Source organism: Triticum aestivum, chromosome 7D (genome assembly GCF_018294505.1).
Source record: "Triticum aestivum cultivar Chinese Spring chromosome 7D, IWGSC CS RefSeq v2.1, whole genome shotgun sequence".
NCBI classification, from domain to species: Eukaryota; Viridiplantae; Streptophyta; class Magnoliopsida; order Poales; family Poaceae; genus Triticum; species Triticum aestivum.
Genome location: NC_057814.1, coordinates 511,007,751 through 511,025,175, shown reverse-complemented (window position 1 = coordinate 511,025,175; position 17,425 = coordinate 511,007,751). Strand labels below are relative to the sequence as shown.

At 42.3% G+C, this 17,425-nt stretch overlaps 1 pseudogene; it reads right to left on the bottom strand.

Annotated features, from left to right (window-relative positions):
• Positions 1-351: 351 nt before the first annotated feature.
• On the bottom strand, positions 352-4,498 carry LOC123169078 (uncharacterized; annotated as a pseudogene).
• Between the last annotated feature and the right edge of the window lie 12,927 nt (positions 4,499-17,425).

Sequence of the window (17,425 nt, the reverse complement as noted above, 5' to 3'; positions counted from 1 at the left end):
TTTCATGCGAAACGGAGTTGCGGTGTTTCGCCATCAAAAAAAGAACAAAATTGGGATGACATTTTGGGGTAACTTTTGGTGTTCGATTTGTGTTTTTTTGTACAAGCCAAAATGTTTAATCTTTTTGACTCAAAATTTGCAGGTAGCATTTGGATGTGACTAAGGCCTAGTTCTTTTGCAGGATTCTCCCAGAATCTGCCCCTCTCTAGCTTCTCTTAGATTCTTTGACCCCAATGGGGCTCAAAGATTCTGAGAGAATCTAGGTAGGGGTCAGATTCTGGGATAATCTGGCAAAAGAAATGGGCATAAGTACACAAACAAATTTTGTCTTGATTTTTTTTCATTTTTACAGAATTTTTTTTGGCCCCCGGAGCAAATGCACCTGGGAGCCAAATTGACTTTCCACTAATATGTTATGTTCTATCATATAAGCCAGAAACATATCAGAAGATTCTACCCTTAAATCCTTTCAACTCCCTAGCCACATTAGAAATAGGATTCATCTTTGCAAACTCTGAGTCCATGTTGGGATCAAAATAGATAAAATCTTCTGTCATTGTGGCCATCATGTCAGAATGATAATGGCAGGAGCTGATAATAAGATCATTCGGAGTGCCATGTTTTCCCTGAGCTATAATATTGAAATCTTCGTAGCGCCCACAATATGATTCATCATATGGATGCACAATCTTTGCCCCATTAAACTCACAAGAGAAGCATCGAACTTGCATCAAAATAAAAGAAGGAATTAGATTATATTAAGAAAACATATAACAGAGCACACATCCAGATACTACCATATGTCCTAACTTGGCATTTTTCATCATTTATAATACAAATTCCATGATATGTACTTGTATACGAAAACTGAATGCCACACTGTCACGTCATAACATATATTTGCTATCATTCTCATTACCAACTTGTAAACTCATACATTTGCTGATACTTCTAGTGACATGAGAAAAACATGCCTAATTTTCTAGTTGTATATGAATATAAAAGGCAATGTGACAAACTAACAAACTAACAACTCAACTAGAGTTTGAATACTTCGATGGTATCTCTTACAATCATATTAGAACATTACTGTAAATTATCAATGTTCTAATTATCTGGAAGTTACTTCATATCATTATGCGTCTTAAAAAAAATACTTATCATATACTCCCTCCGTTTCTTTTTAGTTTGCATATAAAATTTGGTCAAAGTCAAGCTTTGTAAAGTTTGACTAACTTTATATTAAAAAATATCAACATTCACACTAAGAAATCAATATTATCATATGCACCATGAAATGTATTTTCATACTATATAGTTTTAGTATTGTAGATGTTCATATTTTTTTATATAAATTTGGTCAAACTTTGTGTAGCTTGACTAAAAACAAATTTTATACGCAGAGTAAAGAGAAACAGAGGGAGTACTTAAACAAAGCAATATTACATCTCAAATAATGTGCAGATAAACCATGACAATTCCTATGTGTAGAGGGAAACAAAAAAGGAAAATGCAATTCTATTTGGCCAGGTCTTCTAAGCCCTATCTTTCTTTATTATTCTAATGCAGCATCCATATTAAGCGACGTCATCTTTAAAATAACAGCCATCAGATTGAGTTGGTCATCAATCTAAAGCCTTGGATCATAAATTGCCAAGGGGAGTTCAAACCAAGAGCCATCTTCTGTAATAATATGGAAGTTAAAGGAGCCATACATCAACACTGCTGATACATAGGCAACTGTGCTTTCTTCAAACCGTCAGTAGTGCTCTCTCGAACACTGATTTCTTTCCCTGGGAACTAATAAGGAGAACTAGAGAACATATTATTGTTCGAGGTCCAAACCACAAGATGGTCAGTGCTGACGCTAGTGCACGTGCATGGCGAGTATGTCCGTCTACTATAGCTTAGTTCTCCACCATCATCATGCGCAAGGGGCCAGCGCTGGCGCATAATTAATCATGGCCGCACCCGTCCATTGCTGCAAATGAGAGTACAACGACGACATGGTTGCATTGCCAATTTGCCAGCGAAGTGTACTGTTTTTTTCTCATAGCGCGGCTTCATATAAAAGGATTAACAGAAATGTCAAGAAATTTCGCCGACGCATTTTGGCTATTCGGCTGTGATAAATTTTTCCTTCCAGTTTTTAGAAAACAACATTTAATTCATTTATACAAGGGGCTTGATTGCGCCTACTAATCAAGCTTTGTGATAGGAGAAAAAAAAACTACGTCCAATTTGTATGGCAGTAATGATATACAGCTAGTAGTGCAAACATAACTGATTCGCCCAACTTATGTCTTACAATTGTTAAATATACAGGCAAGAATGAGTGAATGACACATTCAAATTGCCACCAAATACCAGTGTGTGCATGAACAGAGAGCTGAGAGCATACCATTATCTATGCGAGAATCTGATACAGGGGAGCACCAGGAAGGTCTCTTCCGCCTCTCTTCGACACTATTGCTACATTGAGCGAAGAACAGTTCTGGAGCTGCAACAGCAGAATTTGGTCCCTTGGCTGTTGCCAAGAAGTTGATATGGAAGTACTCAAATGGGAACCTCTTCTTAAAAAGAGCAACACTTGATCCGCCCGGTACACTAGGATTCACACCGCAAATGATATGAAGTTTATAGTGCACCTATAAGTAACAATGCAGAAGAGGGCAGTCAATATGTGAAAAAAGGTTTTGACCAACTGAAAGTAATTGGTGCAAATTAGAATTCAGAAGGAAGAAAACAGAAAACAGAAGCAAATGTACCAACCCCTTTTTGCTGGGAGTAGTCGCTCAATGCCGCCTTGACCTTTCTGACAAAGAAGTTTTGGTCGCGCCTGAATTTTTTCTGGAACTCTGAAATGAACCTTTTCTGGTTTTTGCTCAAGACATGTGAGTTTGAGGTCGCCTGGGTCACTTGCTGAGCCTGCTCCTCAGACTTGGTAGGTGGATATTGATGTGGCAGAGCCATGGTGAGGCATTCAACTCTGCCGTTGGTGAGTGTGCCCTGCAATATAGTTAACAACTGGGCGGACTCCATGTTCAAGGAAGACATGGCAAATTTCACCAGCGCATCAGGGTCATCATGCCATGAAACAACCGCTGCTTGCCTATAGGCGTCCTGGTAACTGCCAGACACAGAATGATCATGCTTCATTGCCTCACGGATGGCCTTGTGGACATCAGCATCGCTCCTGAACAGATACCAGATTGCATCATGCTCCGAGATAGAGAGGAGACGGGTGCGAAGGAAGGTAACAAGGCCGTAAAGAGAACAGCACTCAATGCGTGCAAGCATGTCTGTGCATATCATATCCACCTTAAACTGTAGCTGAAACTTTTGGGGCGTGGGAAACATGGAGCCATACCAGATGGTGTTGAGGATAATGTTGGAGACAGGATCCTTGGGGCCATAGCAATATCCACCCCTGAGGAGGCTGCAGTGGTGAAGCTTGCGCAAGCCATCCCGAGGCAGCTTGGCAAGTGCCTGCAAGTAGTGCCCATGGATCTTGCCGAGGAGCAAAAGCTTCAGAGCCAGTGTGTATCTGAATGTCAACTGAGGACCAAGCTTTTTATGTGCCCTGCTCCCCTCTATGGTTTCTGCTGTCTGCTCGCTTCTCTTTCTCTTCTTATTCTTCTTCTTACCACAAAGATGATCCAGTGATAGGTTGGTGAGATCATCCATAATCGTAGGCCCTCTCCTGAGCAGCTTGGCGATGCTCCTGATAGTTGCAGGCGAGAGAGGGCCTTGTCCAGCAAGAACCGCGGTGACATCGGCCAGGCGAGAGGCCATAGTCAGCGACGCTTTCACCAGGACGTCTGTTCAGGATGCCTGGCAGACACAGCGGCACATTCCAGGGCGACCTTGGCTGTAGGGGAGGTAATACTGAAGGAGTTGCACCTCTTGTTACGATCACGCTCGATGAGGCGCACAGCGGTGAGAAGATCGGCCCTGGCCAGGAGCAAGTAGCTCATGGCTTCCCTGCTGACGAGGTAGCGGTAGTGGGAGGTGAGGAGGCTGACAAGACCGTCCAGCGACAGCCGCGCGAGGGTCATGGACTTGTGCCGGGAAAGCGGTAGTTCGAAGGCGGATATGTCGTTAGTGTCGGTGATGATCTTGGAGAGGATCCACTCCGACGACGGCGCCTCATCCTCCTCCTCCTCCTTGTCGGATCCAGGCGTGTAGGCGATGGTGTTGGCGATGATGTTGGAGACTGGGTCGAGGAAGCCGATGGGCATGCCGGCCTTGAGGAGGCGCGGGGCCAGCGAGGGAATCTCCCCCAACGGAAGCCGATCGAGCGCCTCCCTGTAGAAATCATGGATGTAACCCAGCAGATCGCATATATCCTGCTTCTCATCTGTGAGGACGGAAAGACAACGGTCGCCGATGAGGCGGTCACGCTTGCCATGCATTGTCAGGCGAGTTGCTTTCCTCGCCGGCGGAAGTGGATGGGGAAGGGCGGCGGCGGCCGGCAATGTTGGGGAGGACGGAAGGAGAAGACCTAGGGCATCCACGCATCGCAGTCACAGACCAAAAACGTCGACCTCCGGTTGATTGGGCTGGGCCGATTATGCAGGCCTCAGTACAGTGCTCTTACATGTACCAGCCCACTCGTACAGCGCTCGCCTCCTATAGCGACTGGTTTTCATTTAAAAAACCAGTAGAGGCAGGCTTTGGCACTGTAGAGAACTTTTTTTGAAAAATCCTGAATATTTTTCGAGAAGAAGATTTTTCAAAATTTTATAAATAAATTTCTAGAAGGCTAAACATTTTTTAAAATTCTGAACAAATTTTTGAAATTCGTGAACATTTTCTAAAAACGCAAATATTTGTTGAATTTTCTAAAAAAATCCCAAACAATTTTCAAAAACGTGATTTTTTTAATTCCCAAGCATTTTTTTATTTTTTAATAAATTTCGAAAAATGAGAATATTTTTTGAAGAACATGAACAGTTTTGAATTCTTAAACAAATTTTGAAATCGCAAACACTTTTTAGTTGGTGAACAAAATTTGAAAATGATGACACATTTTAAAATTCTGAGCATGTTTTGAAGATTATTGGAACAACGCAGTTAAGAGACTAATGTGTTTGCGATTACACACAGAGAGTAAAATCCCTCTGAAGAACATAGAAGATTGTTTAATATTCTAAGAAGATTGCTCTAGTTACAGAGAAGATCGCCTATGCTATTGAGGAGTATGTTATACGTGTGGGCGACAACCCTCAAATTTGCTATGAAGAGCAATTGTTTTGGTATGCTGTTCGAGAAACAATTGACTGCGGTGAAAAGATGAAGACAGTGAGAAGACGTAGTTGTTTCTCTAGTTTCATTTTTTATCTCTACTGAGTCAGAGGACAAACCGTACCATAAGAGGGTCCAAGTTAGTAGAATTTTATATATCCGTTGTGTGCTCAATCATATACCAATTTTTTTCGAGTGAAAACGAGATAAATCTTTTTATGCAGAGTGATTATTCTGTAAGGTGACAAAGTTCTTCTGAACTTAGAGAAAGAATCACTCACAGTTGAGTCAACTTGACTTGTTCATCAAGTAAGTTGCCGCGTGATTTTGAATCTGACTGTTGTGCCACACGTCGGTTAACCGCTAGGTGACGCATGTCCTTATTGGCCATTTTGTTGGGGTATGCAGTAATTTGAAAAAAATTCCTACGCACACGCAAGATCTATCATGGTGATGCATAGCAACGAGAGGGGAGAGTGTTGTGTACGTACCCTCGTAGACCGAAAGCGGAAGCGTTATGACAACGCGGTTGATGTAGTCGTACGTCTTCACGATCCGATCGATCCTAGTACTGAAAGTGCGGCACCTCCACGATCAGCACACGTTCAGCTCGGTGACATCCCACGAACTCTCGATCCAGCTGAGTGTCGAGGGAGAGCTTCGTCAGCACGACGGCGTGATGACGGTGATGATGAAGCTACCGACATAGGGCTTCGCCTAAGCACTGCAACGATATGACCGAGGTGGATTATGGTGGAGGGGGGCACTGCACACAGCTAAGACAATGTATGTTGTTGTGTTCTAGGGTGCCCCCCTGCCCCCGTATATAAAGGAGCAAGGGGGGAGCCCGGCCGGCACTAGGGCGCGCCAAGGAGGGGAGGAATCCTCTTGAAGGGGAAAGAGGGAAAGGAGAGGAAGAGGAGAAGGAAAGGGGGGGCGCCCAATTCGGACTCCCTATAGGGAGGGGGCGCGGCTGCCCCTTGTGGGCTGCCTCCCCTCTTCCCTATGGCCCATGTAGGCCCAATCTCCCCCCCGGGGGGGGTTCCGGTAACCCTCCGGCACTCCGGTTTTCTCCGAAATCACCCGGAACATTTCCGGTGTCCGAATATAGCCGTCCAATATATCAATCTTTATGTCTCGACCATTTCGAGACTCCTCGTCATGTCCGTGATCATATCAGGGACTCCGAACTACATTCGGTACATCAAAACACATAAACTCATAATACCGATCGTCACAGAACGCTAAGTGTGCGGACCCTACGGGTTCGAGAACTATGTACACATGACCGAGACTCATCTCCGGTCAATAACCAATAGCGGAACCTGGATGCTCATATTGGTTCCTACATATTCTACAAAGATCTTTATCGGTCAAACCGCATAACAACATATGTTGTTCCTTTTGTCATCTGTATGTTACTTGCCTGAGTTTCGATCGTCGGTATCTCAATACCTAGTTCAATCTCGTTATGGGCAAGTCTCTTTACTTGTTCCGTAATGCATCATCCTGCAACTAACTCATTAGTCACATTGTTTGCAAGGCTTATAGTTATGTGCATTATCGAGAGGGCCCTGAGATACCTCTCTGACAATTGGAGTGACAAATCCTAATCTTGATCTATGCCAACTCAACAAACACCATCGGAGACACCTGTAGAGCACCTTTATAATCACCCAGTTATGTTGTGACGTTTGGTAGCACACTAAGTGTTCCTCCGGTATTCGGGAGTTGCATAATCCCATAGTCATAGGAACATGTATAAGTCATGAAGAAAGCAATAACAACATACTAAACGATCAAGTGCTAAGCTAACGGAATGGGTCAAGTCAATCACATCATTCTCTAATGATGTGATCCCGTTAATCAAAGACAACTCATGTCTATGGCTAGGAAACTTAACCATCTTTGATTCAACGAGCTAGTTAAGTAGAGGCATACTAGTGACACTCTGTTTGTCTATGTATTCACACATGTACTAAGTTTCCGGTTAATACAATTCTAGCATGAATAATATAAACATTTATCATGATATAAGGAAATATAAATAATAACTTTATTATTGCCTCTAGGGCATATTTCCTTCACATTTCACACCTCAGAATTGCTTCGGCTATAAAGAGCCACCCCAACTTGCAACGATTGGCTGCTCCATTCGAACTGACAAGAGTTTGTTTGAACAATGCATCCACTAAGAATATTGAGTGATTTCATTGATAGAAAACCCAAGAGACCAAATATCTGTTAAGTGATGGAGCATCACGAAGAACTAAATTGATGTAGCACTTTGGCAGCACAAGTGTGAAATGGTCAAACAAATCACTTGTCGCCATCGAGCACCATTGATTTCATCTTTACTTGCATTAATTCTGGTATTTTGTCTCCATATGAGTTATTCCTCCGTCGTGTCATTGCTCTATGTGTTCAGTTCTTCACCATTGAATTGCATTAATTTCAGCACTGCTTACCATGTTAGATTTTGTATTATCTCTCGCATTACTTAAGATTGTTTGCATGCATGCTCCTATAGTTTTCATGTACTGCCACTTAGACTAGCCACAGTGGGCAGTAACTTAGACTAGTAACATGCATATGTTACTAGTCTATGTTACTACCTCTACAATGGGGAGTAACATATGTGTGGTGTCATGCAACACTTCATTTATTAGGTTATAGATTCATCTTGCCTTGTTATGTGTGATGTTACTCATAGTACTAGTAACTAGCTATGTTACTACATGGCTCTTTTTTTTTGATTAATTGCTTGCCACATCATCTATTTTATCTAGATATATGTAATGTTACCACCTATGTTACTCCCATTGTGGGTAGTCTTAGTTATGGTATTGTCTATTCTGATAGATATTTTTCAATAGCTCTAACTAGTTTATTCACTATCTTAGTCCATCCCTGCATCTTTATCACTAAGCGGTAGTGATAGTCATAGAAGAAATAGTTGGCGAGACGACAACGATGCTACGATGGAGATCAAGGTGTCGCGCCAGTGACGATGGTGATCATGACGGTGCTTTGGAGATGGAGATCAAAGGCACAAGATGATGATGGCCATATCATATCACTTATATTGATTGCATGTGATGTTTATCTTTTATGCATCTTATTTTGCTTTGATCGACGATAGCATTATAAGATGATCTCTCACTAAATTTCAAGGTATAAGTGTTCTCCCTGAGTATGCACCGTTGCAAAAGTTCGTCGTGCCGAGACACCACATGATGATCGGGTGTGATAAGCAATACGTTCACATACAACGGGTGCAAGCCAGTTTTGCACATGCAGAATACTCGGGTTAAACTTGACGAGCCTAGCATATGCAGATATGGCCTTGGAACACTGAGACCGAAAGGTCGAGCGTGAATCATATAGTAGATATGATCAACATAGCGATGTTCACCATTGAAAACTACTCCATCTCACGTGATGATCGGACATGGTTTAGTTGATATGGATCACGTGATCACTTAGATGATTAGAGGGATGTCTATCTAAGTGGGAGTTCTTTAGTAATATGATTAATTGAACTTTAATTTATCATGAACTTAGTACCTGATAGTGCATATCTATGTTGTTGTAGATAGATGGCCCGTGTTGTTGTTCCGTTGAATTTTAATGCGTTCCTTGAGAAAGCTAAGTTGAAAGATGATGGTAGCAGTTACACGGACTGGGTCCGTAACTTGAGGATTATCCTCATTGCTGCACGGAAGAATTACGTCCTGGAAGCACCGCTAGGTGCCAAACCCGCTGCAGGAGCAACGCCAGATGTTATCAATGTCTGGCAGAGCAAAGCTGATGACTACTAGATAGTTCAGGGTGCGATGCTTTACGGCTTAGAACCGGGACTTCAACGACGTTTTGAACGTCATGGAGCATATGAGATGTTCCAGGAGTTGAAGTTAATATTTCAAGCAAATGCCCGGATTGAGAGATATGAAGTCTCCAATAAGTTCTACAGCTGCAAGATGGAGGAGAATAGTTCTGTCAGTGAGCATATACTCAAAATGTCTGGGTATAACAATCACTTGCTTCAACTGGGAGTTAATCTTCCAGATGATAGTGTCATTGACAGAATTCTTCAATCACTGCCACCAAGCTATAAGAGCTTCGTGATGAACTATAACATGCAAGGGATGAATAAGACAATTCCCGAGCTCTTCGCGATGCTAAAGGCTGCGGAGGTAGAAATCAATAAGGAGCATCAAGTGTTGATGGTCAACAACACCACCAGTTTCAAGAAAAAGGGTAAAGGGAAGAATGGGAACTTCAAGAAGAACGGCAAGCAAGTTGCTGCTCAAGTGAAGAAACCCAAGTCTGGACCTAAGCCTGAGACTGAGTGCTTCTACTGCAAAGGGACTGGTCACTGGAAGCGGAACTGCCCCAAGTATTTGGCGGATAAGAAGGATGGCAAGGTGAACAAAGTTATATGTGATATACATGTTATTGATGTGTACCTTACTAATGCTCGCAGTAGCACCTGGGTATTTGACACTGGTTCTGTTGCTAATATTTGCAACTCGAAATAGGGACTACGGATTAAGCGAAGATTGGCTAAGGACGAGGTGACGATGCGCGTGGGAAATGGTTCCAAAGTCGATGTGATCGTGGTCGGCATGCTACCTCTACATCTACCTACAGGATTAGTTTTAGACCTGAATAATTGTTATTTGGTGCCAGCGTTGAGCATGGACATTATATCTGGATCTTGTTTGATGCGAGATGGTTATTCATTTAAATCTGAGAATAATGGTTGTTCTATTTATATGAGTGATATCTTTTATGGTCATGCACCCTTGAAGAGTGGTCTATTTTTGATGAATCTCGATAGTAGTGATACACATATAAATAATATTGAAGCCAAAATATGCAGAGTTGATAATGATAGTGCAACTTATTTGTGGCACTGTCGTTTGGGTCATATTGGTGTAAATCGCATGAAGAAACTCCATTCTGGTGGACTTTTGGAATCACTTGATTATGCATCACTTGGTACTTGTGAACCATGCCTCATGGGCAAGATGACTAAAACTCCGTTCTCCGGAACAATGGAGCGAGCAACAGATTTATTGGTAATCATACATACCGATGTATGTGGTTCGATGAATGTTGAGGCTCGCAGCGGGTATCGTTATTTTCTCACCTTCACAGATGATTTGAGCATATATGGGTATATCTACTTGATGAAGCATAAGTCTGAAACATTTGAAAAGTTCAAAGAATTTCAAAGTGAAGTGGAAAATCATCGTAACAAGAAAATAAAGTTTCTACGATCTGATCGTGGAGGAGAATATTTGAGTTACGATTTTGGTCTTCATTTGAAACAATGCAGAATAGTTTCGCAACTCACGCCACCCGGAACACCACAGCGTAATGGTGTGTCTGAACATCGTAATTGTACTTTACTAGATATGGTGCGATCTATGATGCATCTTACTGATTTACCGCTATCGTTTTGGGGTTATGCTTTAGAGTTAGCTGCATTCACGTTAAATAGGGCACCATCTAAATCCGTTGAGACGACGCCTTATGAACTGTGGTTTGGCAAGAAACCAAAGTTGTCATTTCTTAAAGTTTGGGGCTGCGATGCTTATGTGAAAAAGGTTCAATCTGATAAGCTCGAACCCAAATCAGAGAAATGTGTCTTCATAGGATAACCAAAGGAGACTGTTGGGTACACCTTCTATCACATATCTGAAGGCAAAATATTCGTTGCTAAGAATGGATCATTTCTAGAGAAGGTGTTTCTCTCAAAAGAAGTGAGTGGGAGGAAAGTAGAACTTGATGAGGTAGCTGTACCTACTCCCTTATTGGAAAGTAGTTCATCACAGAAATCTGTTCCGTGACTCCTACACCAATTAGTGAGGAAGCTAATGATGATGATCATGTGACTTCAGATCAAGTTACTACCGAACCTCGGTCAACCAGAGTAAGATCCGCACCAGATTGGTACGGTAATCCTGTTCTGGAGGTCATGTTACTTGACCATGACGAACCTACGAACTATGAGGAAGCGATGATGAGCCCAGTTTCCGCAAAATGGCTTGAGGCCATGAAATCTGAGATGGGATCCATGTGTGAGAACAAAGTGTGGACTTTGGTTGACTTGCCCGATGATCGGCAAGCCATCGAGAATAAATGGATCTTCAAGAAGAAGACTGACGCTGACGGTAATGTTACTGTCTACAAAGCTCGACTTGTTGCGAAAGGTTTTCGACAAGTTCAAGGAGTTGACTACGATGAGACTTTCTCACCCGTAGCAATGCTTAAGTTCGTCCGAATCATGTTAGCAATTACCGAATTTTATGATTATGAAATTTGGCAAATGGATGTAAAGACCGCATTCCTGAATGGATTTCTGGAAGAAGAGTTGTATATGATGCAACCTGAAGGTTTTATCGATCCAAAGGATGCTAACAAAGTGTGCAAGCTCCAGCGATCCATCTATGGACTGGTGCAAGCATCTCGGAGTTGGAATAAACATTTTGATAGTGTGATCAAAGCATATGGTTTTATACAGACTTTTGGAGATGCCTGTATTTACAACAAAGTGAGTGGGAGCTCTGTAGCATTTCTAATATTATATGTGGATGACATATTGTTGATTGGAAATGATATAGAATTTCTGGATAGCATAAAAGGATACTTGAATAAGAATTTTTCAATGAAAGACCTCGATGAAGCTGCTTATATATTGGGCATCAAGATCTATAGAGATAGATCAAGACGCTTAATTGGACTTTCACAAAGCACATACCTTGATAAAGTATCGAAGAAGTTCAAAATGGATCAAGCAAATAAAGGGTTCTTGCCTGTGTTACAAGGTGTGAAGTTGAGTCAGACTCAATGCCCGACCACTGCAGAGGATAGAGAGAAAATGAAAGGTGTTCCCTATGCTTCAGCCATAGGCTCTATCATGTATGCAATGTTGTGTACCAAACCATATGTGTGCCTTGCTATTAGTTTAGCAGGGAGGTACCAAAGTAATCCAGGAGTGGATCATTGGACAACAGTCAAGAACATCCTGAAATACCTGAAAAGGACTAAGGATATGTTTCTCGTTTATGGAGGTGACAAAGAGCTCGTTGTAAATGGTTACGTCGATGCAAGCTTTGACACTGATCCGGATGACTCTAAGTCACAAACCAGATACGTGTTTATATTGAACAGTGGAGCTATCAGTTGGTGCAGTTCTAAACAAAGCGTCATGGCGGGATGTACATGTGAAGCGGAGTACATAGCTGCTTCGGAAGCAGCAAATGAAGGAGTCTGGATGAAGGAGTTCATATCTGATCTAGGTGTCATACCTAGTGAATCGGGTCCAATGAAAATCTTTTGTGACAATACTGGTGCAATTGCTTTGGCAAAGGAATCCAGATTTCACAAGAGAACCAAGCACATCAAGAGACGCTTCAATTCCATCCGCGATCAAGTCAAGGAGGGAGACATAGAGATTTGCAAGATACATACGGATCTGAATGTTGCAGATCCGTTAACTAAGCCTCTCTCAGGAGCAAAACATGATCAGCACCAAGACTCCATGGGTGTTATAATCATTACTGTGTAATCTAGATTATTGACTCTAGTGCAAGTGGGAGACTGAAGGAAATATGCCCTAGAGGCAATAATAAAGTTGTTATTTATATTTCCTTATATCATGATAAATGTTTATTATTCATGCTAGAATTGTATTAACCGGAAACTAAGTACATGTGTGAATACATAGACAAACAGAGTGTCACTAGTATGCCTCTACTTGACTAGCTCGTTGAATCAAAGATGGTTAAGTTTCCTAGCCATTGATTTGATTAACGGGATCACATCATTAGAGAATGATGTGATTGACTTGACCCATTCTGTTAGCTTAGCATTTGATCGTTTAGTATATTGCTATTGTTTTCTTCATGACTTATACATGTTCCTATGACTATGAGATTATGCAACTCCCGAATACCAGAGGAACACTTTGTGTGCTACCAAACGTCACAACGTAACTGGGTGATTATAAAGGTGCTCTACAGGTGTCTCCGATGGTACTTGTTGAGTTGGCATAGATCAAGATTAGGATTTGTCACTCCGATTGTCGGAGAGGTATCTCTGGGCCCTCTCGGTAATGCACATCACTATAAGCTTTCAAGCAATACAACTAATGAGTTAGTTGCAGGATGATGTATTACGGAACGAGTAAAGAGACTTGCCGGTAACGAGATTGAACTAGGTATTGAGATACCGACGATCGAATCTCGAGCAAGTAACATACCGATGACAAAGGGAACAACGTATATTGTTATGCAGTTTGACCGATAAAGATCTTCGTAGAATATGTAGGAACCAATATGAGCATCCAGGTTCCGCTATTGGTTATTGACCGGAGATGAGTCTCGTTCATGTCTACATAGTTCTCGAACCCGTAGGGTCCGCACGCTTAACGTCCGGTGACGATTGATATTATGAGTTTATGCGTTTTGATGTACCGAAGGTAGTTCGGAGTCCCGGATATGATCACAGACATGACGAGGAGTCTCGAAATGGTCGAGACATAAAGATCGATATATTGGATGACTATGTTTGGACATCGGAAGGGTTCCGAGTAAGTTTGGACAAATACCGGAGTACCGGGGGGTTACCGGAACCCCCCGGGGAGTGTAATGGGCCTCATGGGCCTTGGTGGAGAGAGGAAGGGGCGGCCAGGGCAGGCCGCGCGCCCCTTCCCCCTCTAGTCCGAATTGGACTAGGAAGGGGGGGCGGCGCCCCCCTTTTTCCTTCCCCCTCTCTCCTCCTTCCTTCCCTCCTACTCCTACTCATGGAAGGGGTGGAATCCTACTCCCGGTGGGAGTAGGACTCCTCTTGGGGCGCGCCTAGGAGGCCGGCCTCCTCCCCCTCCTCCACTCCTTTATATACGGGGGAGGGGGCACCCCATAGACACACAAGTTGATCATTGATCTCTTAGCCATGTGCGGTGCCCCCTCCACCATAATCCACCTCGGTTATATCGTAGCGGTGCTTAGGCGAAGCCCTGCGCCGGTAGCTTCATCATCACCGTCATCATGTCGTCGTGCTGACGAAGCTCTCCCTCGAAGCTCTACTGGATCGTGAGTTCGTGGGACGTCGCCGAGCTGAACGTGTTTAGATCGCGGAGGTGCCGTACGTTCGGTACTAGGATCGGTCGACCGTGAAGACTACGACTACATCAACCGCGTTGTCATAACGCTTCTGCTTTCGGTCTACGAGGGTACGTGGACAACCCTCTCCCCTCTCATTGCTATGTGATACGTCTCCAACGTATCTATACTTTTTGATTGTTCCATGCTATTATATATTCTGTTTTGGATGTTTAATGGGCTTATTTATACACTTTTATATTTTTTTGTGACTAACCTATTAACCGGAGGCCCAGCCTAAATTGTTGTTTTTTGCCTATTTCAGTGTTTCACAGAAAAAGAATATCAAACGGAGTCCAAACGGAATGAAACCTTCGGGAGCGTGATTTTTGGAACAAACGTGATCCAGAGGACTTGGAGTGGACGTCAAGCAACCAACAAGGAGGCCACGAGGCAGGGGGCGCGCCAACCCCCCTGGGCGCGCCCTCCACCCTCGTGGGCCCCTCGTGGCTCCACCGACCTACTTCTTCCTCCTATATATACCTACATACCCCCAAACCATCGAAGGGCACCAAGAAAACCTAATTCCACCGCCGCAACCTTCTGTACCCGTGAGATCCCATCTTGGGGCCTTTTCCGGCGCTCCGCCGGAGGGGGCATTGATCACGGAGGGCTTCTACATCAACACCATAGCCTCTCCGATGATGTGTGAGTAGTTTACCTCAGACCTTCGGGTCCATAGTTATTAGCTAGATGGCTTCTTCTCTCTCTTTGGATCTCAATACAAAGTTCTCCTCGATTCTCTTGGAAATCTATTCGATGTAATCTTCTTTTGCGGTGTGTTTGTCGAGATCCGATGAATTGTGGGTTTATGATCAAGATTATCTATGAACAATATTTGAATCTTCTCTGAATTCTTTTATGTATGATTGGTTATCTTTGCAAGTCTCTTCGAATTATCAGTTTGGTTTGGCCTACTAGATTGATCTTTCTTGCGATGGGAGAAGTGCTTAGCTTTGGGTTCAATCTTGCGGTGCTCGATCCCAGTGATAGTAGGGGAAACGACACGTATTGTATTGTTGCCATCGAGGATAAAAAGATGGGGTTTATATCATATTGCATGAGTTTATCCCTCCACATCATGTCATCTTGCTTAAAGTGTTACCCATAACTATGCTCAGTTCTATCAATTGCTCGACAGTAATTTGTTTACCCACCGTAATACTTATGCTATCTTGAGAGCAGCCACTAGTGAAACCTATGGCCCCCGGGTCTATTTTCCATCATATTAATCTTCCGCCAACAAGCTACTTCTATCTTTTTTTACTTTGCAATCTTTACTTTTAGTCTTTATCATAAAAATACCAAAAATATTATCTTATCATCTCTATCAGATCTCACTTTTGCAAGTGGCCGTGAAGGGATTGACAACCCCTTTATCGTGTTGGTTGCAAGGTTCTTATTTGTTTGTGTAGGTGCAAGGGACTTGAGCGTGGCCTCCTACTGGATTGATACCTTGGTTCTCAAAAACTGAGGGAAATACTTACGCTACTTTGCTGCATCACCCTTTCCTCTTCAAGGGAAAACGAACGCAGTGCTCAAGAGGTAGCAAGAAGGATTTCTGGCACCGTTGCCGGGGAGTCTAGGCACAAGTCAAGACATACCAAGTACCCATCACAAACTCTTATCCCTCACATTACATTATTTGCTATTTGCCTCTCATTTTCCTCTCCCCCACTTCACCCTTGCCGTTTTATTCGCCCTCTCTTTCCGTTCGCCTCTTTTTTGCTTGCTTCTTGTTTGCTCGTGTGTTGGATTGCTTGCTTGTCACGATGGCTCAAGATAATACTAAATTGTGTGACTTTGCCAATACCAACAACAATGATTTTCTTAGCACTCCGATTGCTCCTCTTACCGAAGCTGAATCTTGTGAAATTAATGCTGCTTTGTTAAATCTTGTCATGAAAGATCAATTCGCCGGCCTTCCTAGTGAAGATGTCGCTACCCATCTAAATAGCTTTGTTGATTTGTGTGATATGCAAAAGAAGAAAGATGTGGACAATGATATTGTTAAATTGAAGCTATTCCCTTTTTCGCTTAGAGATCATGCTAAAACTTGGTTTTCGTCATTGCCTAAAAATAGTATTGATTCTTGGAATAAGTGCAAAGATGCTTTTATCTCTAAGTATTTCCCTCCCGCTAAGATCATCTCTCTTAGAAACGATATTATGAATTTTAAGCAACTTGATCATGAACATGTTGCACAAGCTTGGGAGAGGATGAAATTAATGATACGTAATTGCCCTACTCATGGTTTGAATTTGTGGATGATTATACAAATTTTCTATGCCGGATTGAATTTTGCTTCTAGAAATCTGTTAGATTCGGCCGTGGGAGGCACTTTTATGGAAATCACTTTAGGAGAAGCTACTAAAATCCTAGATAATATTATGGTAAATTATTCTCAATGGCACACTGAAAGATCTACTAGTAAAAAGGTTCATGCGATTGAAGAAATTAATGTTTTGAGTGGAAAGATGGATGAACTTATGAAATTGTTTGCTAATAAGAGTGTTTCTTCTGATCCTAATGATATGCCTTTGTCTACTTTGATTGAGAATAATAATGAATCTATGGATGTGAATTTTGTTGGTAGGAATAATTTTGGTAACAATGCTTATAGAGGAAACTTTAATCCTAGGACGTTCCCTAATAATTCCTCTAATAATTATGGTAATTCCTACAACAACTCTTATGGAAATTTTAATAAGATGCCTCTGATTTTGAGACTAGTGTTAAAGAATTTATGATTCTCAAAATAATTTCAATGCTTTGCTTGAAGAAAAATTGCCTAAGATTGATGAATTGGCTAGGAACGTGGATAGAATTTCTATTGATGTTGATTCTTTGAAACTTAGATATATTCCACCTAAGCATGATATCAATGAGTCTCTCAAAGCCATGAGAGTTTCCATTGATGAGTGCAAAGAAAGAACCGCTAGGATGCGTGCTAAGAAAGATTGCTTTGTGGGCGTGTTCTTCTAGTTTTTATGAGAATAAAGATG